Source organism: Sciurus carolinensis, unplaced genomic scaffold (genome assembly GCF_902686445.1).
Source record: "Sciurus carolinensis unplaced genomic scaffold, mSciCar1.2, whole genome shotgun sequence".
NCBI classification, from domain to species: domain Eukaryota; kingdom Metazoa; phylum Chordata; class Mammalia; order Rodentia; family Sciuridae; genus Sciurus; species Sciurus carolinensis.
Genome location: NW_025920330.1, coordinates 1 through 26965, shown reverse-complemented (window position 1 = coordinate 26965; position 26965 = coordinate 1). Strand labels below are relative to the sequence as shown.

General features: G+C 37.5%; 1 long non-coding RNA gene across 1 annotated transcript; it reads left to right on the top strand.

Moving 5' to 3' along the window:
- Positions 1 to 7945: 7945 nt before the first annotated feature.
- LOC124975605 (uncharacterized) lies at positions 7946 to 24163 on the top strand. Its single transcript, XR_007106906.1, has 3 exons — positions 7946 to 8031; positions 12067 to 12196; positions 24041 to 24163. It is a non-coding gene; the product is annotated as an uncharacterized LOC124975605 (long non-coding RNA).
- The last annotated feature ends 2802 nt before the right edge of the window (positions 24164 to 26965 follow it).

Sequence of the window (26965 nt, the reverse complement as noted above, 5' to 3'; positions counted from 1 at the left end):
GCATTCTTTAAAAAAAAAAAAAAACAGAAAAGGTAATTTTAACATTTATATGGAACCACAAAGGAAACCCACAATCCAAAAAGTATCTTGAGCAAGAAGAACAAAGCTGAAGAGATCAACTTCCTGATTTCAAATTATATTGCAAACGTATAGTAATCAAATGGTATTGCAGTGGCATAAAAACAAATATATAAACCAATGAAAAAGAATACAGAACCCAGAAATAAAACCATACATTTTTGGTCACTTCAACTTCAATGAGGATGCCAAGAACACACATGATGAAAAGACACTCTCTTCAACAATGGTTCAGGGGAAACTAGATATTATCATACAAAATAATGAAATTGGACCTTTATCTTCCATTGTACACAAAAATCAATTCAAAGTGGACTCAATGCTTAAATGTAAAACTCAAAACCATAAAATTCCTAGAAGGAAACATGGGCGAAAACATCTTAACTTTGGTCTTGACATAATTTCTTGGATATTACAACAAAAACACAGGCAACAAAAGCAAAATAGACAAGAGGAATTACATCAATCTAAACAGCTTCTGCACTACCAAAGAAACAATCAACAGAATACAGAGGAAACCAATAGAAAGGGAGGAAAAAATTTACAGACCTATTTTGATAAGGGTTTAGTATCAAAAATATCTAAGGAATTCCTACAACTCAACAGCTAAACAAACACCTGGGTAAACAATGGGCAAAAGACCCTACATGTGCACTCTCAAAAAGGAAATTCAAACAACCAATGGGTATGTTTTTTAAAAAAGGGCTTGCGTTAGTCAGATTTTGCATTGCTGTGACCAAAATAATACGCACCCCCCAAAAAAAACAACTTAGAGGAGGGAAAGTTTATTTGGGGTTCATGGTTTCAGAGTTTCAGTTCATAGTCTCCATTGCTCTGGGCCCCAGTCCAGGCAGCACATCATGGCAGGGTGGGCCCAGAGGAAGAAACTGCTCCGCTCCTGATGGAATCAGGGGAGGTGAGTCACTGGGAGTATGTCCTAGAAGGATTACCCTTCCCTGAAGCCCCTTTGCTCTCCCAAAGGAAATTAAATAAGTATGCAAAAGAGATATCTGCTCTCCCACATTTTTGCAGCTTATTCCCAAACAGTCATGACATGGAAATAACCTAAATGTTCTTTGACAAATGAACAGTTTTGTAAAAATGGGGCTCCCATGTACCATGGAATATTATTCTGATTTAAAAAAAAGAACAAGAAAATGGTGCCATTTTCAGCAACACAGATGAAGCTAGAAGGCATTATATTAAGCTAAATAAACTAGAAACAAAAGAGAAGTACTGTGGGATCCACCTCTTTTTTTGTGTTTTTTTTTTTTTTGCGGTTGCTGGGGATTGAACCCAGGGCCTTTTGCTTGTGAGGAAAGCACTCTACCAACTGAGCTATCTCCCCAGTCCCTATATGTGTTATTTTAATAGTCGAACTCAGAAGCTCACAGTAGAAGGGTGGATGCCAGGTGCCTGATGTGTGGGGTGTGGAATAGGGTGATGGCAGTCAAGGACATGAAGTTTCAGTTATATAAGAGGAATAGGTTCTAAAGACTGAAGTCTATCATGTGACAGTAGGTTAACAATTCTACATTGCACACTTGAACTCCGCTAGGTGACCAATTTTAAAGTAAATCTAACACCTACACACACACAAATACAAAAAATGGTAACTATGCAGAGGTGATCCATTTTTTAATTATCTAGAATGTGTTAATCATTTTCCAATGTATATCAAACACCAATTGACACCTTAAATGAATACAATTTCTCTATGTCAAGTTATCAGTAAGGTGTTAGAGGAAAAAACAAAACAAATTTAAGAATGAGAAAAGATAAAGTTTCTTTGATTAGTCAACTCTCTTTTTTAAGAATTGTATCTCACTGGGTACAGTGTGAGATTCCTAAAGTTGAACGGAAGTTAAGCAATTACTTTTAGCCTTCATCTCTGAATCTTGGCCTGAGGATAGAGAGCAACTGGGACATTAAAGATGAAAGAACTTCTAAAGAGGTTCAAAGAAAACAAGCAAATATAAAAGAAAGAGAAGAAACAATTGTTAACTCCAGGAAAAGCAAAGGGTTACATGAGAAAGTCAGTTTTTCTTAGTGCACTATGTGACTTTGCTGTGAATAATATTTTTATATAGTCATAATAAAATAAATGCTAAATTTTTCTCTTTTCAAAAAGTCAGTATTACTTCAAAGGTTTCTCAGAGTCAGAAATTCAGAAGGTGCTTAGAGGCTCAAGGTCTCTCAGGAGGTTGTAGTCAAAATGTCTGATAAGGCCATGGTCATCTTGAAAGTTTGACAGGAATCAGAGTATCCATTTCCAAGATGGCTCCCTCCCATGGCTGTTGGCAGAACAGCCCTCACTTCCTTCCCCGTTGGCTGGAGGCCTCAGTTCAAAACCATCTGAGGCCTTTACACAGGGTGCCTGAGTGTCCTCATGACATGACAGTGGCTTTCCCCAGAGCAAGTTGTCAGAGATAGAAAAGACAGAAAGAAGTCAGAATGGAAGCTACAGTCTCCTTTATAACCAAATCTCAGAAATCTCACCATCTCTTCCACTGTTTTCTTATTTGTTAAAATAAACTAAGTCTAGCCCATGTGAAGAAAGAGATCTGTATGAGGTTCCACCCCTTGAAGGGAGACATATCAAAGACTTATTGACATTTCTAACAAGTGCACCTATTACTACAGAGAATCCAACAGAAGATGAGTACAACTTATTATAATTAATAAGAAACTTAAACTTACAAGATTGACAGAAGCAGAATCAATATAAACATGCAATTGTATTTTTATGAAGTCAGTAAGAAAAATATGATTTTAAAATACATTATTAATTGAAGGAAATACTCAAATGTTAAAATAACATGACTAGGGATGTAGAGCACTTACCTGGCACAGTTGAGTCCTAGGTTCAATCGCCAGCACCACAAAAAAAGTAAATAAGCAAATTAGTAACTCCCAAATTGATCTATAAATTTCTGTCATACTTGATACACTGATTTTTAAATTTTCATAGAAGAGAAGAGGCTTACAAATAGTCAAAAAATATTTTGGAAGGGAGAGTGGGTACAGGGTAGCACTGGGGATCAAAATGGAACCAATTATGTGCATTTATGAATATGTGTAAATGAACCCCACTAATATGTAAAACTATAATGCACTAATAGAAATATAAATTTAAAATACTTGAAAATTAATAAACTAGTTTTGATACAAAGAAGTTTGTCTCTCATGTAACCTAAGAGAAACTGTGGTATATATATATATACAATGGAATATTACTCTGCCATAAAGAATGATAAAATTATGGCATTTGCAGGCAAATGGATGAAACTGGAGAATATCATGCTAAGTGAGATAAGCCAATCTCAAAAAACCAAAGGATGAATGATCTCGCTGAGAAGCGGATGATGACACATAATGGGGGGTGGGGGGGGTTAGTGTTAGTGTTAGGGTTAGGGTTAGAGTTAGGGTTAGGGAGGGGGTAAGAATGGAGGAAGGAAGGACTGAATAGAGGGAAAAGAAGGGTGGGAGGGATGGGGGAGAAGGGAAAAATAACAATGAATCAAACAACATTACCCTATGTATATTTACGATTACACAAATGGTATGCATTTACTCTATGTACAAACAGAGAAACAACATGTATCCCATTTGTTTACAATAAAAAAACGAAAAAAAGATAAAAAAAAATTAGTATAAAGTAAAGCTGTTATATTAACTCTGCTATCAAGTATGTAACCTAGTGCCTATATCAGATGTAACCAAGAAAAGGGCTAAAAGTTAATGCTTCCTGAACATTCACCCTAGCCAATCAGGAATAGAGTTATAATTTGTATTAAATTCTTGAGTTTTGATTAACTATAATTGTTAACTTAAATTTTTAACTTTTCTGGACTTTTAAATATTGCATATTGCAATTTAGTCAATTAGAAGGATTGTTAATCAATAATGGTAATGTGAAATACAGGATAAAGTGATTTGCCAAACAACTATAAGATTACTATTATCTAGAAATCTGAAATTGGACAAACAGAGGGATGTATTTTATGTGTAATTTTTAAAAAATAGGAGAATGACCCTTGTTTCCAACTAAAAAATGTTCTGAGAGACCCTGAAAGTTATTTATGCAATGCATCCATCTCAACACGGTGCTGTATTTTTCTGTGATGATTAGGTTGCAGCTTTTACAGATAATTGTAAAGGTACATGTTAAACTGAGAAGCATATTGATAAAGTGGTGTTCAGTTCTGATATTTTTCAGATTAACCCTCCCCTCAAAAAGTAGAAGGAAAGAAAAGGAATAAAGAAAGAAAAGAGGTGGGAATAGATTTGAAAAATATTTATGAGGCTAAAATAATGATCTCAATAAAATGCAGGAATAAAACAAAATCAGCCTACTACAGTGACTGGACACATCAATGTGTATAGCAGCTCAAATCACAAGAGCCAAGCCATGGAACCAACCTAGGTGCCCCTCAACAGATGAACAAAGAAATGTGGTACACATACATGATGAAACATAAGCCATAAAGAAGAATAAAATTACAGTGTTGGTTGGCAAATGGATGGAACTGGAGACTATCATGCCAAGTGAACAAGCAATCCCAAAAAACCAAAGGCTGAATGTTCTCTCTGATATGTGGATGCTGACTCACAATAGGTGGTGTGTGTTGGTGCGGCGGGTGTGTGTGGTGTGTGTGAGTGTGTGTGTAGTTTCATCAAATTGGACAGGAGGGCATAAGGGGAAGGAAGGAGGGTTGAAATGGGAAAGAAGAATGAATCAGACATAACTTTACTATATGTTCATGTATGAATTACACAATTGGTGTAAACTCCACATCATGTATAATGAACTACAAGAATGGGAAGTTATACTCCATGTATGTATGATATGTCAAATTACATTTGCTGTCATATATAAAATAAAAAGTTGAAAATTAAATGCTCAATTAAAAATTATACATTAAGTACCATATCACATTATAACTAAGAACAAACGCATTTCTGAATATGTGGCAAGGATAGAAGTCAATTTGTCCTTATGCAAATCATAAGAAATTAGAAGTGATTGGACGTGCTATGGGTAGGTCAACATATATTTTATGAAGAGAAAATATAAACTAATACACCTTACAAATACTTCTATAATTATTAGTATTTTATAGATGTAATCACTTTACACAATAGCTGTTTTCTAATTTTGTATCCATTATATCTGATAATTATTTACTGTATTTTTCTCAAATTTAGAATTTCTGTTATTTATCTTTAAGTTTTTAATGTTTTATCATTTTAATGCAATGATAATTATTTTAAATTCACTGATTTCTCTTAGGTTACTTGAGAGACTAACATTCTTTGTATCATATCTCTTTTTACTAAATAATTGTTTTCAACATATTAATCTTCAAAATATTTTAAGAAAGTTTGATTTTAAAACCTAAGTAAGGTCATGTGCCCAGTGTAATATCATTTCCTTTACGTAACAGACCACATTTACCATGGTGGTCCCATAAATGATATTGCCTAGTAATGTCATATTTATCTTAGTTTATGTATATACATTCTATGAAGTTCACACAATGAACAAATCACTTTACTATGTATTTACCAAATGTATCCTTGTTTTAAATGATCCATGACTATAATCACAAATGAGAATAGTCAAGGAAAAGACAAGTTCAGAAGAACATTCTAATGTAATAACCAAAGAAAGCCTTAAGCAATAAAAACCAAAAACAGAAAGTAAAACTTAAAAAAATTCTATTCAAAACACCAAATAAAACATGCATCAAATTATGATCTTTACTAAATTATTAATTAGATAACAACTTCCCATTGTTTGTAGTCAACATTACCTCCTTAACCACCACCCCCACACAAAATACACCCAAATTATCATTAGATTACAAATTCCAAAATGCCATAATGTCTATATACTAAGATTCACAGTTTCTGAACTTATTCTTAGATAAGTACTTTTAAAAATCCCTGTTGAGTGAAAAATAAATATCTTATACAGAAGTCATTCTTATTTTATACTAATAAGCCATTAGCCATTAGTTTGTCATCTGAGGTTAAATCAGTACTACTTAAAAAGGTCTATCACCTCCACAATCTGAATTTCCAGAACTATTAAGTAAACCTAAACTAAAATCATCTGACAAATGAGAAATAAAATAAATACAAACCACTGTTAGCTAATGTTTATTCTGCAAATACAAGACAGCTCAACATTAGAAAATCTAGTTACAGCAACACATTGAACTAACGAAGATAAACATTATTATCTCAAAAAAAGAAAAGACATTTTGCAAAATACAACACTAAAATAATAACAAAACTCAAAATAGAAGAGAACACCTTTAATAAAGGAAGCTACCAAAAACCTTTAGCAACATTCTTAAAAAGAGACTCCTCAAGCAGTCTTAACTAAACTCAAGATCAGGCAAGTTTGCCTCCTTTTATACCCTCTCTGCTGGCCATAGCCAATTTAAGGAGACAGTATAGTAGACTGGTTAAAATCAGGCTGTGGTTTCCGGATTGCCTGAGTTTATGTTCTGGCTAGCTGGACTAAACTTGAGTTAGCAAATCACCTTTCTATCTCTCACTATATTCACTTTTAAAATACATAGTAGTACCTATACCTCATGTGTTGGCTTAGAGGATTAAATGTGCTAACGCATTCAAACATTTAGAATACCCAGCACATACTAAGTACTGAATAAAATATATGGAGTGACCAAAACACTTTTTCCCCCAATATTTCATTTCTTTAAAAGAGACTTATTTTAAGCAAAATTAAAAATGGTTGTATCTGTTCCAGTAAAGTTCCCACACACCCTTTTTTTGTGTTCACTCACCTTGTGTAGAAGTTGCCTTTCTTTGCTCCTCATCCTGCAGAGCAGCAAGGGAAGTGACCTCCTTTATTCTGCCATCTTGCTGTCAGGATTTACATCTTAATTTAGAAGGTCCCCTCTAGAGCAGTGAGAGGACAGCACTGACAGCCACAAAACACCTTTCAGGGAAGCAGCTGACAACACCAGAAAGCCTAGGTCGCACACAAGCCTTGAGCGCCCTCGCAGCTGAAGAGTGTGAAGTCGAGGCGTCCGCGCTAAAAGATGAGCAGGAACCATAAAAGACAACTGGCGCTCCAGCGCTCCGAAGTTGCAGTGAAGGGCCCGCACGCCTGGGGTGGGGCGTACAACTGGGCGGAGTTAGCGCCATGCTGGCGTGGGACGCCACGGGTTGCGGCGGAAGAACTGGGCAGGCGCGGCGGTGGCTGGGAGGCGTGACCGCGCAAGCGTCTTAGAAGGAAGTAGCGGCGGCGCTGCGACGGAGATCCCAGAAGATGGTCGTAATCAAGGACTTGTGAGTACGTTGGAGGGCCCAAAAAGGGTTTGGGATGGTGACGGTGGGAGAGTCATTGATTCAGAAATGGTGGAATATTCCTAAGATGTATTGAGCTCCCGACCAGCCGCTCCCCGTCTCCCCGGTGAGCACTCCCGGTCCACCTCAGGGCCCTCAGCAGCGCAGCCCGCAGACCCTCCAGGTGTTGCGGTGGTAACAAGGCGTTCCTCTCCCCTGCATGCGGGTGGCGGCCTGCGGCCCGGCATGTGGCTCTGGAAGGCACGACGGGGAATTTCCACTGGAACCGTTGCGCACCCGGGTCTGCTTGGGGGCTTTCCCAGGCCTGCCGGTGGGGGGTGGAATCGTAGCTTCTTTCCGAGGGCAGGGAAAAGCCAGTGACCTGAGGGGATTTATTGCCCAGGGTGGAGTCTGCCTTGTCACCCGCAGAAGATGCGATTGCCAGGTGAAGGCAACCCTGACTCCAGAGGTTGGCCCCCTGAAGTTTCTGTGGCAGCCAGTAGACTAGATAAGCCGTGTTCCTCTGGGAAGCCTCAGTTGCATCACTGGAGAGCCTTCTCCCTGCTCAGGAGTCTCACTCCCCAGATGGCTTGGCTCTCCGGGACCCATCTACTTCAGGAGGTGAAGGTGAGTCTTTAAAACACATGCCCCGTCAAACAGGGGTTTTCGGGTTCATCAGTGGCTAAGTGATTTTGTTGAAACTTTAGTTTTCTCCACTATCGGGTCTGTTAATGCCACAGAAAATCTGGTTGACAGTAAATGTTAAGCTGTCACACCTGGTTTCTTACCTTTCTATCCCTTTCATGGGAAGCTAGGGATTTTTAGTATGACCCATTGTTTATGTTTTATTTTTTCCTTCCAAATTCATGTGTTCATTTAAATTCTTAAAAAAATTTTTTTCACTTAAAGTAGCTGTTTCCAAACACCTTAATTTATCATTAATTGTCCAACTATTAAAAAGTCACTCCTAAATCCTGTTAAGTCCTTCCTTAAATCCTCCAAAGACACACTGTCTCTTCAGAATTAACATCAGTCTTTACAATAGCTTGCTAGGCCTTACACTGTTTTGTTTTTCCCTGCTATAATCCCATTTACTAATTTTTCCGTGCCCAGTCCAGCCTCCAAGATTCATTGCTGTTGCTTTGCTGATCTACTGTGAGCTCATTGAGGACCTGTTTACTTTTGTTCCTCTTGCCTGAAGTGTGCTTCCCTCAGTTCAGTTACTCACCTTTTTAGGTTCTTTGCTCAATAACACCTCCCTAGTGATTCCTATTTTCCTAAATGTATCTTTTTAAATAGACTTTATTTTATATGGTACTGAGATTGAATCCATTGCCTCACATCTGCTAGGCGAGCACCCTACCACTGAGCCACACCCCAACCCTAAATGTATTCTTAATTCAATTAAGCTCCACAAATTTGCCCATTTTTCCTCACTCTTTAGACCCAGATTTTTAAATAGTCCGCTTAGCATGTTGCTCAAAAAACACTTATTAAATGAATTGATGATAACCTACTGAGTTGTTTTCAGTGACAATGATTCTGTGAAAAGATATTTTTGCCTTTTGCTGTAGAGTGAAGTTTTCTAATGAAAGCTCATTTATAATACTGAACTTTGGGTTTATGTAAAACTTTTCCTCCAATTTTTTTAGCAGTGTATCGTACATTTGTTATTTTATATCTGATGTAGATAATAGCAGATATTAAGACAAATTGAGGATATAATATAGGAGGAATTGACTTGGCACAAACCACATAGAGAGTTGTAGGAATGCTTTTATGTCATATATCTAGTCATTTTTTTCTTCTATTGGAATTACCTTGTCCTTCCAAAATTGTGAATTAAGTGTTCAGTTGATCCTTCAACAATTGTATAAGTCATACCAAACTAACTCTTGGGAAGTAGTTACCATTGAGAATCTGTACACTAGGCATTTGCAAATCTTTTGCTATGAAAATTAAATGCACTGAGATAATGAAAGTTGAATTGTGCCCAAAGTCTAATTATTTTTCATAAGGTGTGCATTGCCATTCTGGATGTTTACCTTCTCTTGTCTTTCCTAGGGTTTTTTTTAACAGACTTTCTTTAGGTAAGCTGTTTCTTATTTAAGAAGTTCTTGTTTAGTACGGAATATGGCCTAGCAAAGTTTAAGTACTCAGTAATGTTGAATGACAAATGATGTGCTACTTTTCCAGTCAATTTCTAAAATTGTTTTTGGTCAGGAGCAGTGAATAGGTCATTCCTATATTAAAGATATTGGTAAACTAAAATACTTGGGCAAATATTTTTTTGTCCTACAAAGCTCTTAATTTTGTAAAACTAAAAGATTATAAATGACTTTCAGGCTGTATTAATTCCTTCCATTTATTACTAAGCAGAAGATGAAGTTGCCATTAGTGAAATGGAAAAAATAATCACAAGGATTTTCAGAGAAGTTTGTAAATTTTCAAATTGCTCTGAAAATTGAATTTTGCTTTTGGAAAATCATAGCCTGTCAGTTCCTTTTCCCATTATTTTTTTCTATGCAAATCTTGAAGTTTCTTAACTCATCTCTCTGAATGTCTTAATCACTTTCATTTTATGAAGAATTTTCTTGAATGTGCTACTAAACAAAAATGGGGATCGTCATAGTAGTATGTATTTGTTGAAATTACTCAACTATGATTCCTTTTGGTTTTGTGAAACTTTAGGGAATACTTTCTTTCCTTCTTTCTCTTCTCTACAGTCCCCTTGATTCAGGCCTTTATTAATAACACTTAAGGAGACTCTCAAAATACTTATTTTCCTCATCTCCTGACCCTCAGTGCTTTTAACCACCTCTGGACAACTGTAGTTACATCATTTACCTCATGGAATAACCTCTCAGGACCCCTTTTTGCCTTATTAATTCATTTATTCATAACATAGTGTTCCAAGCCCTGAAATATATGTCCCAACCTCTGTCTTTCTAACTTTTCCTCCTCCAGTGTATGTCCTGTTACTGAGACATGGAGCAAGTTAGTATGCACCCGGAGGGAACAACTAATATGACAAGGGATTTTTAACTATGGAGGGACTTAGAACAACTTTGCTCTTGAGAATTGAAACTAGTGATCCTTGTAACTTTAAGATTCTCATCATTTTTGGTATTGTAAGTAAGAAAGAGTGATGAGTGATGCTTAGTTGAGGGGGAGGGAATAACAGGAGGTGTTTTTGATTCACATTGGAGATTAAAATTATGTGAACATTCAGGGTAAATATTGAGGGGAATATGGAGAGGGGGCAGAGGTGCTGCTGAAATGAAAACAAAATGTGACATTCTGGGGCATACTAATACCCTCTTCACATTGTGTAAAAGAAAGCCAACAGAATGTGTAGTTTAAAAACAAATCATCAGTAATGTAAACAAGAGACAATTACATTAAGATAAAAGGAAGGAGACGGCAGCTGAAAAGAATTGGAATGAGTAAACTATTGGGAATTTTCTGTAAAATGACAATTGAGATGACTATGAAGTGGTGTGTGTATGTATTTTCCCCTCCTTTTAAAAATAAAAGACTAAGGGGAACAAGTAGGGGGAAAAGGAATTTGCTATCTTTGAACTCAGTATTATGAGACAATTAATATACAGAAATGACTTTGGTTTTCACATTTTATGGCAGAAATGGTTAAGGGTGGAAATAAGGGATCTCTCTGTAAAAACCTAGAGAAAATGCAGTATTTCTATGTATAGTAATATACAATAACATATTTTTAAAATAATTCCTCCATACAGCATTATATGTAGAATGGACTATAAACATATCCTTTTAGTGTGTCCATTAACAAAATTCTTGAAAGGATCAAATACCTATCAACCTTATTGTATCTAACCCTGGAAAAAGTCATTTTATTTATAAAGTTCAACGTAGTTTCCTTAATAAAAATTTTTTAATATTAGTTTGAAAGGATATCCCTTACTTTTATCATATTAAACTTGAGCAATTGGATAGTAGAGAAACAGTTTCTGGAAACATTTTTTCATGAAATTCAAGATATGTATTCTTTGAGAAGTCTCATAAAAAGAAAATCCACAGCATGTATGTGGTGAATAAAACCATCTAAAAATTGATGAGATATCCTAACCAGTCTACAAATAATACATTCTGTACCCTGTGATTTTCAATGATGAGGGTTTTTTTTTCCTTTTTTTTTCTTGTTTTTTACTTATAAGACCTGCTGCAACTGCATCTTTGGGGTCCTGGAACAACAAGGACACTCAGTACAAATGATCATTGGGATTCAGGAGAGATAGCTTTTTTTCCTTCAATTTGAAAAACCTTTCTTAGGGTTGTAGATTTGCAAAGACTCCCTTGCATAAGTGGCATAATTTTATTTTCAGGTTTAAGAGTCCTATCATTTGAATCATTGGATTTAAAGTGAAAGATCCTTTAAATCTAGAGATCTGTGTTTTAAAACCTTTCAAATGTAATATGTATTCTTTTATCATTTTAGCAGTATGGTTTTGCCATGTTCTGTTTAGGGGGTGATTGTTTTTGTTGTCATAATTTACTTTGATATGTTAATCTAAACTCATCTCGGTCATGTTCGTTTTTTTATTTCAGTCTTGTTGCAAAATGAATTGTGGTGTTTTACAGATAATCAATTGCAAAAAAAATTCTGTTATAGTGCTTTTTTGGCAGAGTTTGAAGAATGAAATCTGAAGGAGGACAGCAAGTTCAAGTCCTGCCTCAACATTTTGTAGAAGCCCTAAGCAACTAAGCCAGACCTGTCTCAAAATATTTACAGAGGGGTTGAAGATGTAGCACTGTGGTAAGCACCCTGCATTCAGTCCTCTAAACGAGTAAAGTTTAACCTGTGCATGAGTTCTTTTTACACCATCCCAGAGAAATGAGACTCTAGCCTTAACTTAAGTCATTTCAGGTTAAGTAGCTCACTACCTAGAAAAGCAACTCCTTTACTGTTGGACATTTTAAACATTTTTCTTCTTTAAGCCAGAATCTGCTCTCTCTTAATGCTTGCCTGTTGTTCACACTTTATCCCACTTGGGAAGTGAATATCGAGTCTGGCCCATCCTGCCTGGAGCAGCTTTTCAGACTGTCTGATGGTGGCTCTCCTACCAACCCTGCTAGCTGCCAAGACATTTTGTTCATTTTCAAACATAATAAGGTTAAACGTCCCAGCACATTTATTTGTCCTAGTAAAACAGGACCCCTAGGCTTCCTCACAAACTAGTTTTATTGCTGTATATGTCATAGTTGTTCTTTGAACTGAAAACAGTATTCCAGACACAGTCTGAGCAACATCTAACCATGAGAGCTTATTGTCTTCCTTGATTTGCTTGTGCCATAGAAATATATCACCTATAGAGTACCTGTGTCCTGCAGTTGCAGCCACCTGCAGTAGAGCCAGAGATGAAAAAAGCAAAAGCTGTTTGTGAAATTAAGATATATGTAGCAAACCTCATTAAAGTTTCTGGATCCTTCTGGTACTTGTACTCAGTTCCTGCTTGCTTGTCTGGTTTTCCTAGAGCTGTCAGGTGATTAGAAGCAGCAAATTGGAAGTGGGACCAAATAAACCTGATAACTTAAAAGGTGACAGCTGTCAGAAAACAGGGGGCCAGGAATGGAGACACTAAAAAAGTGCAGCTGTCTCGCACTATTCAATGTAGACTTGAACACAGCTGTATGAGTCTTGCTAGTACCTGAAATTTACTGTGTTACAACACAGTCAAGATAAGTCTGAACCCCTATTTATTTTCACAATTAACTGTTTGAACTTAAAATGACACTTGACATTTGTCATTGTTAGGGTTTGTTTGTTTCAGCTGGTTCAATCAGTTTGTTAAAATTGTTCTGAGTCTTGATGTTGTCACTCAAAATTCTCACAGGTTTTCTTATATGCAGATTTAGTAAGCATGTCTTCTGTCTCTGCTGAAATTATTCTTAAACTGAAAAGAAGAGAAAAACCTAGTAGCATGCCACAACTTATTAACACATTGGTCACTTTTTCTGGACATGGTCATTTAGTTTTTTCTGTATGAATGTTGTTACTCTGTTGTTCAAGACCAAGTTCACCTTTTGGTTGAGACATTTTCCTACTATTTATGTATATGATTTTATTACAAGGTGTATTTTAAAGGACTTAAGGATTGTGGCATGACTAGACTAACCCTAGTGTTGTATCAGTCCTCTTTGCAGTCTGTAGTTCCTAGACCCTCATTTTTGGAGCATTTGAGAAATTTGCTTGGTTCCGCCTTCCTAAACCCTTCCAAATTGAGTAAGATTGTGTGTGTGTTTTAAGTTAATCTGCAAGATAGCATCATAGCCCCACTTTGTATTTTCAGTTTACAATGACCCTTATTTTTTCAAATAAAATTTTAACTTTGAATTATGAGTTCTTAGAAATAGATTTTGTGCCTTTACTTTGATAATGTAAGGAAAATACTTCTTTAAGCTATTTTTATTGGAAGAATGAAGTTTAGTCAAATTTGAAGAGATTGGACCTGATTTTGTGCTTTGACTTGGTCACTAGAATAATTAAACCTGAGGAACTTTGTTCTTTGCTACTTATGGGAATCTGTAGTGGTGGAGAATGGTGCTGTTTCCTTCTCAATCATTTTTCACATTAGTTTTCTACCCAGTTACTCTGGGATTGAAGTAAACTGTTGATAACAGTCTTGAACCCTGTTTGAACACAAAAGTGATAATATTTGATAACAAAGTTCTTTGAATGATAACTATAGAAAAGTTGGTGACTCAGGTGAAAATATATCTAATGTATCTCTCCTCACAGCAAAGTTCCTACATTTGTGAGAATGATTACCCCCAAGGCTTCTTGGTGTTTCATGAGAGCCTGAAACACTTACTCCTTGTCCCCAGCAGCATGTCACCCCTCTGCCCTGAGGTTGAGGTGAGAGAACTCCCAGTGCCCAGGTTCTTGAGAAGGGTGGAGGTGATGGCACAGGAGTGACTACTTGGGGTTCCTCTCGTGGGTCTTGTGAAGGGCATAGGTTTGCTTCCAAATGGCAGCCCACACTGGCGTCCTTGCTCACGGTGCTGGCTCTAGGGACTAGTATTACTTGAGGATAGATCTGTTGGTAGAGTCAAAGCATGGCATGGTGCTTGTGCTGGAAAAGGCTCTTGTATGCCCAAGCCCCAAAAAACTAGTGAAAGATTGCTGTCATTTTCCTCTTGGGTTTTTACAGAATGAATATATGAAAGTAATTTCTTCATTAAAATTGAGTCATGACCCAAACAAGGCTTGGGAAAATTAGAAAATGTAAGTTTCAGTCTTTCACGTGCAACACAGAAATCCCTAGAAAAGGTAATTACTGCATTTAGTTTAGTTTGTCATCAACAAAGTGAAGTTTACCTGCATTAGACCAGCCACTGGCCACCTCACACTGCGTCAGATTTAGGTGAGACAAGCAAGCAGCCAAAAATAAATGGGCTTTCCCTGTCAGTCCCTTGCCTTGACACTTGAGTTGACTTTGGTGAGATTGCTGTTTTCATCAGCAGTTCTATCTGGAACAGAGAGAGTGGATCATCAAAATTCACCAGATAATCCCCAATTCAGTTTTAACCATTAGTGTAGATTGCCTTCATCTCTGTATATTTGCCAGAGCTTCTCTAACGTAGCAGAGTTGATTGCTTTCATTTTCACCTCCTCTCCACTTTACTGGGTTATGTGTTGATGTCAGAGAAATGACCAGAAGTCAGGAGGGAGAATGTACTTTGAATAATTTACAAAAATGTTGACAAGCTCCTGATTTGTTATCAGTTAATGCACATTTATCACCAAAGCATGCTTCAAGAACATCAGCAATGACTCAGACATGTAATCCTTAAGTTGGGAAACTTGGAAGAGCATCTGGCATACTTGGTTGATGCACTGAGAACCTGTGGTCCCTGGACCAACAGTAGCATTAGGAATGTAGATAAGGGTCACGAGCTCTAAAGTGGGCTCCAGTAGTTGGATTTTTGATGCACACCCCAGTTTGGTAACTACTCTGTTCTAATCATAGGGCATACTATTAGAGGATTGCAAGTAAATGATTGTGGTAAATTCTATTCTTAGTATTCTATTTTGTTATTGATGCCTTTTAATAGAACTTTTGAATTTTAATTTGCAGTACTTCAGTTTTCTTTCAAGTTAGTTGACATTTCATGTTTTTTTTTTCTTAGTAATTCTCTAAAATTTAGGGTCTAAATGAGATGATTTGATATGTTTTAATCTTTATGTGGGTTAATATGTCATTTTCAGTCCTCAAGTGGGTGTATCTGTCAGTAGTTTTTAAACAATTCCTAATTGGTTCATAGAATTTCAGAAATGTATAACCAACATAAAGTATAGAGGAATCAACCTCATACTGAAAATAAACTACTTTGGGTTAAACAAATTCAGGAGAGGCTTTGGAGCATGTGGTATTACTTGAAGCCTGATTCTGAGTCTCCCATGCTAGCATATGACTGAACAGCTTTCAAGACTTTGTTGTATATCATTTGAGTTAACACAGGTCAGATGCACTTGGTTACATAAATTATATCTAAGGACTAACAAAATGTGATATTGACAGATTTCTGTTCATTTTTCAGTGTCCCCCCTTATTTGGGCAGTGCTTAAGGGCATAATGATTTCCAGATCCCTCAAGATTTCAGACAACTAAACTTGATATGTAATTTTCAGTTTTTTTCTTCATAATGTATGCTAAACTTCAAGATAGAGGTTATGTATGTAAGTCTAATGGTTTTACCTAATAAAAGTAATCTAGATTTTCTTGTTTCATTTCTCTCTGTCATTTGTAAGTACACAGTTTGGATCCAAACATATGGAAAACTGTTGAAATTGTCCACATAGACATTGCAGATCAAAGTCAAGTTGAATCTGCACCAAGTAAAATCCCAGTTGATGGTATTTTAATGTGTCCCCTTTTACACATAAAAATGATTTTCTTTCTTTCCTATATGACCTGTATTTTCACACTAAAATAAGCCTGGAGCTCAGCCTCAGCAAAGAGACAGACTCAGAGTGAGAGAAGGCAACTTGTTTCTGTGTGAATCTTGCCTCTGTGGAAGTGATTCATTTTAAGAAATTCCAGTATACCTGGTTTACATAGGTGTGTGTTTTCATTGAAGAAAGATTGTTTACAAGAGTCTTCTCTCTTCAGTTCCTTTAAAATGAGACCGTTATACTTTTCAAATGTGTTTAAGAAGGCAGAATTTTAATTTATACAAAGTTTTCAGTAACTGAGCTAAGGCTATGGTTATTATTCGTGGAAAATATTTCATGTGCTATACCTTAAGTTAACTGTTTATCTTTCTATTTTGATCACTATTTTTATTTTATTTTTTATTTTTGGTGCAGTGCTTGGGATCAAACCCAGGGACTTGTGCTTACAAGGCAAGTGCTCTACTGACTGAGCTATCTCCCCAGCCCTTGATTACTATTAAATGTAAATATTTGTTCTTCAGGCCTTTGACTTATATTTTTGCCATAAAAACACTCCTCATGCCAAATTAAGACCTTTATATTTTGTTGCTGAGGTTTGTGAATATTAACTCAGATCTTATTTTATGGCGTGGCAAGTACCAGGTGGATTTGCAGGGCACCTTTACAGATTTTTTACCAATGAAGATAACCAGTGATCTCTTTCTGCTAATCCAGAGAGCCAAACTTTGGGAAAGTAATAGCACCCCTTGTTTTGTCAGGTCAAGCATAATATGTTCAGTCAGAATCACCTTCCTTTTCTATTTTTAGTGTTTATTCTCTGACCCTATTAGTAGTGTCAGCTGAACAGAAATGACTCTACACTGATGTTTCATTTTGCGTTAAAATATGAAAGTAAACCTAAAACAAATGTCCCTGACCTTTGCTGAGAAATCACAGGAATCAGAGCTATATGCCTGACTGGTCCCCACACTGCTAGAGCTGCTCCCCTATTTAGAAGTGCAAATACTGAGAAGGAACCTTCTTCAAATTTAGTTGTTCTGTGATTTGAAGTTATTTTAATTTTAAGGTTATTTCTACCCTTGAAATTATATGTGGAATCTTTTTCTAAACCTTAGAAGTGAGGGTCATTCAAATGAGGTGTCTGTGTTAATGTCTTTTATTTCTCTCAGTATCTTTTCTAGCCATGTTTTTCTTTATGTGACAGATGATGATAGGAAGAACAATACCTGAGAGCAATGAATGAGTCAGTTTACAGATCTCAAGTCATTGGTCACAAGAACTCTGTGGCACCTTGGGGACAGGATACCCCGGAGAACACATTCAGGTGTTTTGGTGTTTGAAACACTGTGGTGGTCAATCAGAATGGTTCCACTGATCTGGTCTTACTGCTTGTAGGTTTGCAGTTGCTGTTGTTCACCAACAGAGTGAGGGGCACCTTTGGTTTTGCTGGGGGCATGAAAGCAGTTCTTTGTTCTTGTGCTAAGGAAAGATTGCTATGGGTAGAGTGACTGGAGTGAGGCAGGTTATATAGAACCCCAGAGGCCCTAGTTCTCTTCCTTCCCTCCCAGGGCCTCTGGAACAGAGTGAAGGCTCTACTGGCCTGAGAACGCCCAGGGACAGTGCTTGAGGGGGGCTCTGGTGGAAGCTTTGTACATGCAGAGGCCCCAGGTGGTTCTGTGTGAGTGATGGTGCTCTTCTGGCTAGACAGTGGACGAAATGGTTTGGCCTGTCCTTGTGGGTCAGTGGAGATGCAGCCAAGACATGTACTGAAATGAGATTACCTTCAAACTGAAGTTCTGAGGCTCTGCCCATTTTATCTTGGACAAGTTATGTGACCCTCTGCACTTTCATTACTTCATGTAAAGTAAAGGTTAATTGTCTCTCAGGGTAACATGTGAGTATGTAAAACAGTGCAGTTCATGGTCCTCATCACTGCTGTTCTTAGTAACTGGAGTGGTGGAGTTCTGAGAGTCTGCATCTACCCAGCCTCGTGTGGAAGCGTGTACTCACCTGTTTGTGTGTGATTTTGTTTTCCAGTGTTCATGGCTCATGTTTTCCAAGTTACATTTTAAAGATGAGTAGATGCAAGTTTACAATATGATTTAAAATTGTATTGAACTTGTAGTAGTGTTCTTTAATGTGACAAAATACACACAACATAAAATTTACCATCTTAACATGTACATTTAATTCAGTAACAGTGTGTTCAGTGTTGTGCAGCAGTCATCACTTCTAGTTCTGGAGTATTTTCATCACTCTAGAAGGACAGCCTGTACCACTGATACTTCCCACTGCTGCTCACCCACCACCTTTGGCAACCATGAATCTCTAAAATCTCTTGGGATTTCCCTGTTCTGGATATTCCATATAAATGGAATCATAGGATGTGTGGCCTACTGTGTGTGACTTCTTTCTTTACCTGATATTTTTAAGGTTATTTCTTGTTGTAGCATGTGTCTACTTCTTAGTGAATAAGTAGTACTTCACTATGTGGATATAGCATGTTTTGGTTATCTATCCATCTGTCCAATCATTTTGGCTATTTCTAACTCCTGACTCTTGTGAATAGTACTGGTGTGAACATTTGTGTCACAGACTTTTGTCTCTGTAATTTTACTTGTGGATAATTAAAGTACAACTGGTATGTAGGAATTGTGAAACCTGACATTAAAAAGAGAAACCTAAATATCCACATTTTTCTGCTATAAAGAGGGTGAGTGACCCTTTCATGGTGAAGGTGCCTGTGACAGTTTTAAGCCTGAAAGTGACAAGAGGAGAGCATTGCTCTGCCTGAGATTGTGCAAAGGCTGGGGTGAGTGATGGGGAGGGACAGAAGGCCCAGCCCTTAATCCATGGAGGAGGTAACAGTGAGAGCTCCTGGGTCAGGGACTCTGCCCTTTCTTCTGCACATCCCTGCCTGTCCTGGGATGGAAAATTGCCCCCATACTTATCTGTTTAGGTCCTTCCCCCATTGTTTTGGCTTTGGCTAGTTGTTTTAGCTTTAGCTTCTATCACAAAGGCCTTGTCTCTACCTGGAGGTTGTTACTTTTTATCATATCCCGTTTTTTTGAGTTTGTTCCTTTGATTCTGCTCTTTTCATGTAATTTTTTTTACTTAAAAATTCTAGTCCATTCTGTTGGGAAAATGAAGAAAGGCTTAAGAATGCATTTGCAATTCTAAAATAGCAGTGTTACAGCAACCAGCAGAAATTCAACCCTGGGATAGCTGTCCCATATAGGTGTGGTCCCCCAAGAGGCTTATGGTCCAAGCAAGACAAGACCAGTACCTTAAAATAGCTAATAGGCAGCAGGCAATTACATATGATCCAAAGTGCTGCAGAATTTCAGACAAGAGACAAGTGATCTCTGAAAATATGGATCTGAAAGGGCTAAGTGGAAGCCCTGTCTGGGCTGGGTGAGTTTTTGTGGGTGGAGTAGTCTCTCCCCACTCATTATATTTCTCCCTCCTACCCTTATTACTGTGACACATACATCTCTTGGTTCTTTTCTCTGTTTCTCTTCCAAAGAGTAATTGAACCGCAGAAGGAAGAGTCTTTGTACCATTAACCTGTTTCCCACACTCCTGCAACAGTATCCTAGACTTAGTAGGTACTTGGAGAATGTGTGTTGACTGAGTGAATGAGTTGTAGTCAAGCAGAATAGAAATGAAGGCTAAAGGTCCATTTACCATGGAGTTGGTATAGTTTTGGGAACTGAAGAAGACCTCACCTACCTAGGCTTTGCTTTCCAATCATACTTCGCATAATTCCAACAGTTTGTTGGCACCCCTCATTTGTTAGAGTGGAGTGTCTAGAAAATGGAGCTGAGGAAATTCTACCTGTCCCCCTCAACCCTTGCAATTCTGCTTGTTTGACATTAGTCTTGACACTAAAATTTACTTTGAACACACAGTTCTGTAGCTACAGAAAGTGGTTGCAGGACTGACCTCTCAGGTGAGGATACTGGAGCCCAGATAAAGTAGTTTTTCTCAAGACCACTGGGCAAGTACCAGCAGTGGACTTTCTAACCCTAAATCTAGCTCTGTCCACTGACCCTCTAACTCCATCCAAGTGAGGGACCCACTATGTCCGTCATTTTCCTTTCCTCAAACTAGCCTGCCACCAACTATGTCCTGTACTTTCCTGTCCCAGCATACTGCCCGTCCTCACCTCCCTTGTGGGACTCCTTGTTCTCTGTAGAAAGCCTATGTGTCTTTCAAAATCTAGGTAGGATCCCACTGTCTCTGGGGAGACTTCAGATTCACCTGAGGAGCTTGAGGATGGTGAGGAAACTGACCTGTGGGTAGAAAGCTTACATTGGAATATAAAAAGTTGATGTCAGCCTGATAATGTCTGGCTTGTCAAAGAGGAGAGGAGAGCAGCATCCACACTGCTTGCCTATGGGAGTATAAATTGGTAAAACTGGTCTAGCAGAATTACCAATATACATGTCCTTTGACCAATCAAAATTCCACGTGTAGGAATTAGCTCTACTTGAAGTGGGTGTGATAAGTATACAAACCTAAAACTGTCTAATGTCTAAATGTTTCTCCCTTTAGTCAGAAACGGATTCAAAAACATCATGGTACATACATATGGTGGAGTTCATTGCAGTCATTAAAAGGGAGAGTGAACTCTATGTGTACTGACAGAATCCTATTTAAGATAATGGGAAAAGGATGAAGAAGGATATGCTTAATATGCTTTCATTTGTTACTTTTTTTTTCCTTCTTTTAGGTACTAAGGATTTAACCCAGGGTCATTTTAACACTGAGTCACATTCCAAGCCCTTTTTATTTTTTACTTTTGAGGGCCTTTCTAAGTTGTTGAGGCTGGCCTCAAACTATGATCCTCCTGCCTCAACCTCCCTAATCACTGGCATTTATAACATTTTAAAAGGGAGAAAAAATATATCCTTGTGCATGTATTTGCTTGCTGATGGTGTAGAAGAATTTTTAAGGCATTGCTGGCAATACTGATTTCCTTAGATGGGAAATAAACGGGAGGGTTGAAGATGGATGTAGATATGTGCAAAGGTTTGGGGGGAATGTCCTTATTAATTGTTTTGTTTTTTTCTTACCCTTTTTCTGATCACCAGATCAGTACCCAGATAATGTAGCTTAAACTAGGGAATGACTTCCCATCAATCCTCACCATAATCCATTAGTTAGAGACAAGTCAGAGATTCCATTTGCACTTAAAGGAGGGCATTATATGAGAGCACAACTCATTATGGGGCAGGGATCACCTTAGATACCTTACTGCCAGAGCACTAGTCAATTTTCAAAGCTGAAAACTTGTTCCTTGAGGGTGGGAATGACATTAAAATAAAGTGCTGAGTGGCAATAATAAGCCAAATGAGGTGGGGGTGTGTATGGGTGGGGAGGCCTGTACCCAGTGGGTTGGGTCAGCTGTGTTACCTTGAGAGGGAATAGTGGTTTGGGTAATTAGGTGGAATTCCCTTTCTTCCCAAATTTGCTGAGTCTGCCTGTGTAGAGGACCAGGACAGTGGAGGCCTGCATTGAATGGGCACTGGATAATAGACCCACCCCCCAGATGCCTCAACTCAGCTAGGGCATCCCTCTCCTGCCTGGTACACAGGGCACCCATCTTCAACCAGGCACCGACTTGTTGAGGACTTTGCTAGGTGGCTGTGGCTGTGTTCTACCTTTGTTTTTTCTCTGTGCTACTTCTGTGATAGGGCAAAAGCCCCTTCCTCTGAGTGAGAGATCATGTAATTAATTAGAATTTGTCTCCCTCATCTGTATGCCCGATCTGGTTGCCTGTGCCGTTGTGAATGCCCAGAAGTTAGAGCAGTGTGTCTGCCTTTTCCTACCCAGTATAAAAGTTGATAAATTTGACCCTTTTTCCTTCAAAGAAATGGATTGGTGGTTGTTTGGAAAAAGAAAAAAAAAGCAATCTGGAATTTGATGGAAGTTTGAAGATCTCTGAGAGTTCAGACTGTGGCTCTTCTATTTCTCCAGGTTTTTGTCCTTCCTTGTCTGACTTAATTGAGTCATTTTTTTTCTTTCTGTTGAACTGCTCTGGGTTTTTTGAGTGAGCTAATGTTTTTAACAACTTTAAGTGATTGACTTCTTCTATATTAGTTGCTTTATCAACAGTTACATTAGAATTTTGAGAGGGTAATTACTTAAGTCCTGTAAGAATCTGGACAGATATAAAAGTAATTGGGGAATACAAGAAACTAAGAAATTTTTTCAAAGTGAAACTTGATGCAACTCCACCTGGTGGGGATTTCTGTCATTGTAGGTGGATTTAATATAAACAAAACCCCAGACATTTTAATTCAGTGACCGTTGATTACTTTTAGGCTTTAACTCTCTACTAAGTTGTCATATGGCTCCCATATATTATTATTAGTATTATGTAGGCTTGCTGTTTTTTGGTCGTTATTATGAACTGTTAACTTCATCATGTGCAGAAGAGATGTGATTTGATCCATGGTATAACTGAATACTTCACTAGATGCTTTGACATGTTTATTTAATCAAAGAGTGACATTGTCAGAATAACTCTAGGAACCAGGATTTGTTGTAAAAATCTGTCATTGTGACCCTGGTTCACAGAGTAGTTGCTACAGAAATCACATGTATTTTCATGGGTTGTTAGAATTTATTGTGGATACCTTATGGAAAATCAATATATGTCTACTGCTTTAGACAGTGTACTGTGTAATTCGTTAGAAGATAATATCATTTCCTGATGAAACAAGTGAGAAGCCTGGGATTTCTACTTAAATTTCTCCTCTCAATTTCTTTTGGCCCATGAGAATGTATCCACCATACAAAATAGATTTTCCTGTTTCCAGGGACAGAGGTGAAGGATCGTTAAAATGTTATATTCCTCTAGGAAGTAAGGATCTTTCTGCACTCCAGCAGTCACAAAGCACACCATGCTCCCGCAGAACACATATCCTTACCCACAATTGCTGTCCATCCCCAGCCCCTCTAATATGCTTCCACACCCAGCCCCAATATTTTAAAACTAACCCAGGCATAACTCCTTAAATGTATTTCTCAGTGAATTGGGGCTTCTGGGGGACCATGATAGTGCTGTGCCCATCAATTCTGTGTTTCTAGGACATAGAAAGTTGCTTGACTCCTAATATGGAGTGAGCTTTTCAATCAAGTTTTGATGGATCAGGGAGAATCTGCAGTGTTTTTTAAGACTGGAGAATCACCTCAGCCTATGAGTTCAAGACAGTGATAGTCTCAAAACAAAAATGTGGGGGAGGCATTTGAAGAAGTTGAAGTTTTTACTGCTCAAGTAGTAAATGAACAAAATACTACTTTATCTTTCTTTGCTGATTTTATGTGATGAAATATATATGATCGCCCTTCGTTTCTAAAATTTCTGAATTGTTTCTAAATGGAGAAATACTTTCTTCATCTCATTAAAGAGGTTAGATTAATTGTAATGAGTCATGGTGTCTAGCATAAAGCACCAGAATGTAAGTTAAAGTTTTATGTTTTGTTTTCTTTTCTAAGTTTCTAAAGTTTTCATTGATAATAGTCACAGTAAAAAGTTGGGGATTCTTTACATGTCCTGATGAAATGCACATGCATATCTTTAACTCATTCCTAAAATATACACAGATGAGTCACTTGACATCTGCTTCTGCTTTTTTAAAGGTATGAATTTGAATCTGCCTCCTTTTAATCATCCCCACCTCTTTGTCTAATTAGCTTTCCATGATTTGTATACAGAAGTCACTTTCCAGGAGAGGAATACTCTTTGAAGTATAAGCTGAAGTGTACACATGATTAACATCAGAGAGACCTTCATTTTTTGAAGTAATTTGAAAGAAGGTGAGCACTGTTTTAAGAAAAAGAGAAGTTGGAACCACATTTTAAGGCATTTATGTGAAGCCAAATAGGATCGTATCAGCCTTTCTCTATAGTACATGTTTTGTGACTTACAGGCTTTTTTTTGTAGTAGAAATAATGTTAATTGAAAATATTTAGGTTTATTCTTCTGAAAATGATATATCTTAATATGTTTTAGAGATATCAATAAAAGACAAATATTAGTGGCATAAAAGTATTAAATTGTTTGGAAGATGTAACTGAAAAAATAGGTCAATTCCATGTTAAAACGCAACAAGCTTAAAGAGAGGAAAATTGTTTCTCTCCTGTGTAATGCTTTAATTTGTGATGAAATATTTTTCCTTTATGAGGCATTTCCAACACAATAGTTATACATTTTGGGGAACATAGTGATGTTTCACTGAAGATGATTTTCCCAAAAATGAAGAGACACAAGCTAGAAACTCATGTTCCTTATCATGTCTGTGTCTCAGGAAGGATATTCAGGGTGTCCTAGGTTGATACATTCTTATGATAGGACTTCCCTGCAGAGCTCAGAATGTCCTCTCTTTTGGGGTTACCCAGTAAGCAGGGTTGCTCTTAAGATAAAACTCAGAATTCATTTATGTTGCTTGCTTTTCATATAACCCCAAGCATGGATTGAACCCACCCTCCACTTTAAATATTCACACACCCCTTGTTCTTACCGGAATCTGACTATAACGACCATGTCCTATTTGCCCTGAATCTCCCTCCTTTTTTCTGGTGATGTTCCCCAGGCGCCAATGTTCCCCCTGGGAATAACAGGGGAATTGCTGTCTCAGCATCACAGCCCTTCTACAGCCCTGGTACATGCCCCAGTTAGCCACCCTTCCCTCCCTGGGCCTTCTGTTGCTGAACTCTGAACTGCATCATTTCTTTCTAGCAGAAAAACTTCCTGTGGCAGGTTTTTCAGCACAGGCTAAGCACAGGTTGTAGGTTCATTCACCAGTCACTTCTTTCTTTGGTACCCCAGAGGACACAGGCTGTCTCAGGTGAGAGAATGGGCTGTTGATAAAGCTCAACTTGCAGTACCTGGAATCGTATCTCCCTCAGCACCTCCACCTCTTTGCCCGGTTTTGTCTTCTTCAGAAAACACATCCGTCAGCGTGTGAGGACCAGTTGTGGGAAAGTTCAGTCTATTGCATTCCTTGGAAGTAGTTATTCTTTTGAGTCCCTTAGGGATTCCAGTGAGCATTGTGACCAACTTAAGAGATTGTAGAGTCCTTAGGACCCAGGCCAAAGCACTTGAGTCCCTGTCAGTTCAAGGATTGTGTGTAATCACTTCATCCTTTGGATAATTTAAAATTTTAGACCTTATAACTGCCAGGACTAGTATAAAGAATAATAAATTTTCTTTCCCCCTTTGGCCCTAGTTTAAATTGGGCAGGGGAGAAGGGGTATTATTGCTGCCTCCTGAATCTCAACTCTCTCCAAGGTATGTTAAGTTCTTTACTTCTGAAACTCAAAGGGTACTTTGACTTCATCAGATCAACCATGTAGTTTGTGAAGGAAACATATCTACAAGTTCTGTTTCATTATTTGTTTTTCCTTTTCCTTCCAGATTTCTCTGTTGACTACTGCAGTAAACTACCTTAAAGCCAATGTTAAGGCAGCTGGGGACTTAATTAGCCTGCCTACCACTGTATACGGACTTTAGAAAGTAAGTTCTTTATATGGATACTGCGATTAATCTACTGGTGGAATTCTGGCTTCTTAAAAATTTGCTTTGAAAGTCTGGCATTTAGAAAAGATTTTATTTTCCTCTAGAAAATGTTCTTTAAACTGAGAAAATTGTTTCTACATACATAGGAAATTATACATATTAGAGAGTTTTCATACTTTGAAGATCTTGAAATAATTAAAAATACTTAACTATATTTGGTTAAGATTTAATGTAAATTAAAATCACAATATGCCACTATACTTCCATTAGAATGGCTAAAATTGAAAGAACTGTGGTACCAGTTTCAGTGAGGATATGGAGTAATGGGAACTCTCATACAGTGTTGTTGGAACTATAAAAAGGCATGATGATTTTAGAAGATGGTTTGGCAGTTTTTTTTTTTTTTTACAGAAATCTAAGCATATATCTGCCATATGATCAGCCATTCACTTCCTAGGTATTGTGATGTTGAGAAAGCATATGATGAAGAGAATGAAGATATAAGTTCACATAAAGGCTTATGCATGAATACTTTTTACAGCTTTATTTGTAATAGTAAAATACTGAGAACAATGTAAATGTTCATGAACAGGTAAGTAGAGAAACTGTGATATGGCCGTACAGTAGAATGTAGCATCCTGAGTAGCTACACCATGAATGAACCTCAACTATCCTGAGTGAAAGGAGCCATACTTTAAAATGTATACTCACTCACTGGTTCACTTTTGTAAAATTCTAGAAAGTGCAACTGACATATATAGACAGAAAGTGTATCAGTGGGTACCTAATTATTCTATGAAGTATGAAGACACTTCTGGGAGGGATAAGTGTTGATTTACTTGATTGTGGTAAAAGTTTTACTCTTGAATTTATGTCAAAATAATCAAACCATTTTGAATATGTATGGTTTCTTGAATGTCAGTTATATCTTAACAGAAATAGTGTTAAAAAGAAAAAAATATGACATTTCTACATGTTTCTGTTCCAACTGTAGCTTACATTGGTAATACTTTAAACAGTGTCCATCTAGGTGTGGAGGCAATACAGAAAACTGGATGAACACAAGGAAACCATGGAATTGCTGCAATGTGATACGGTAA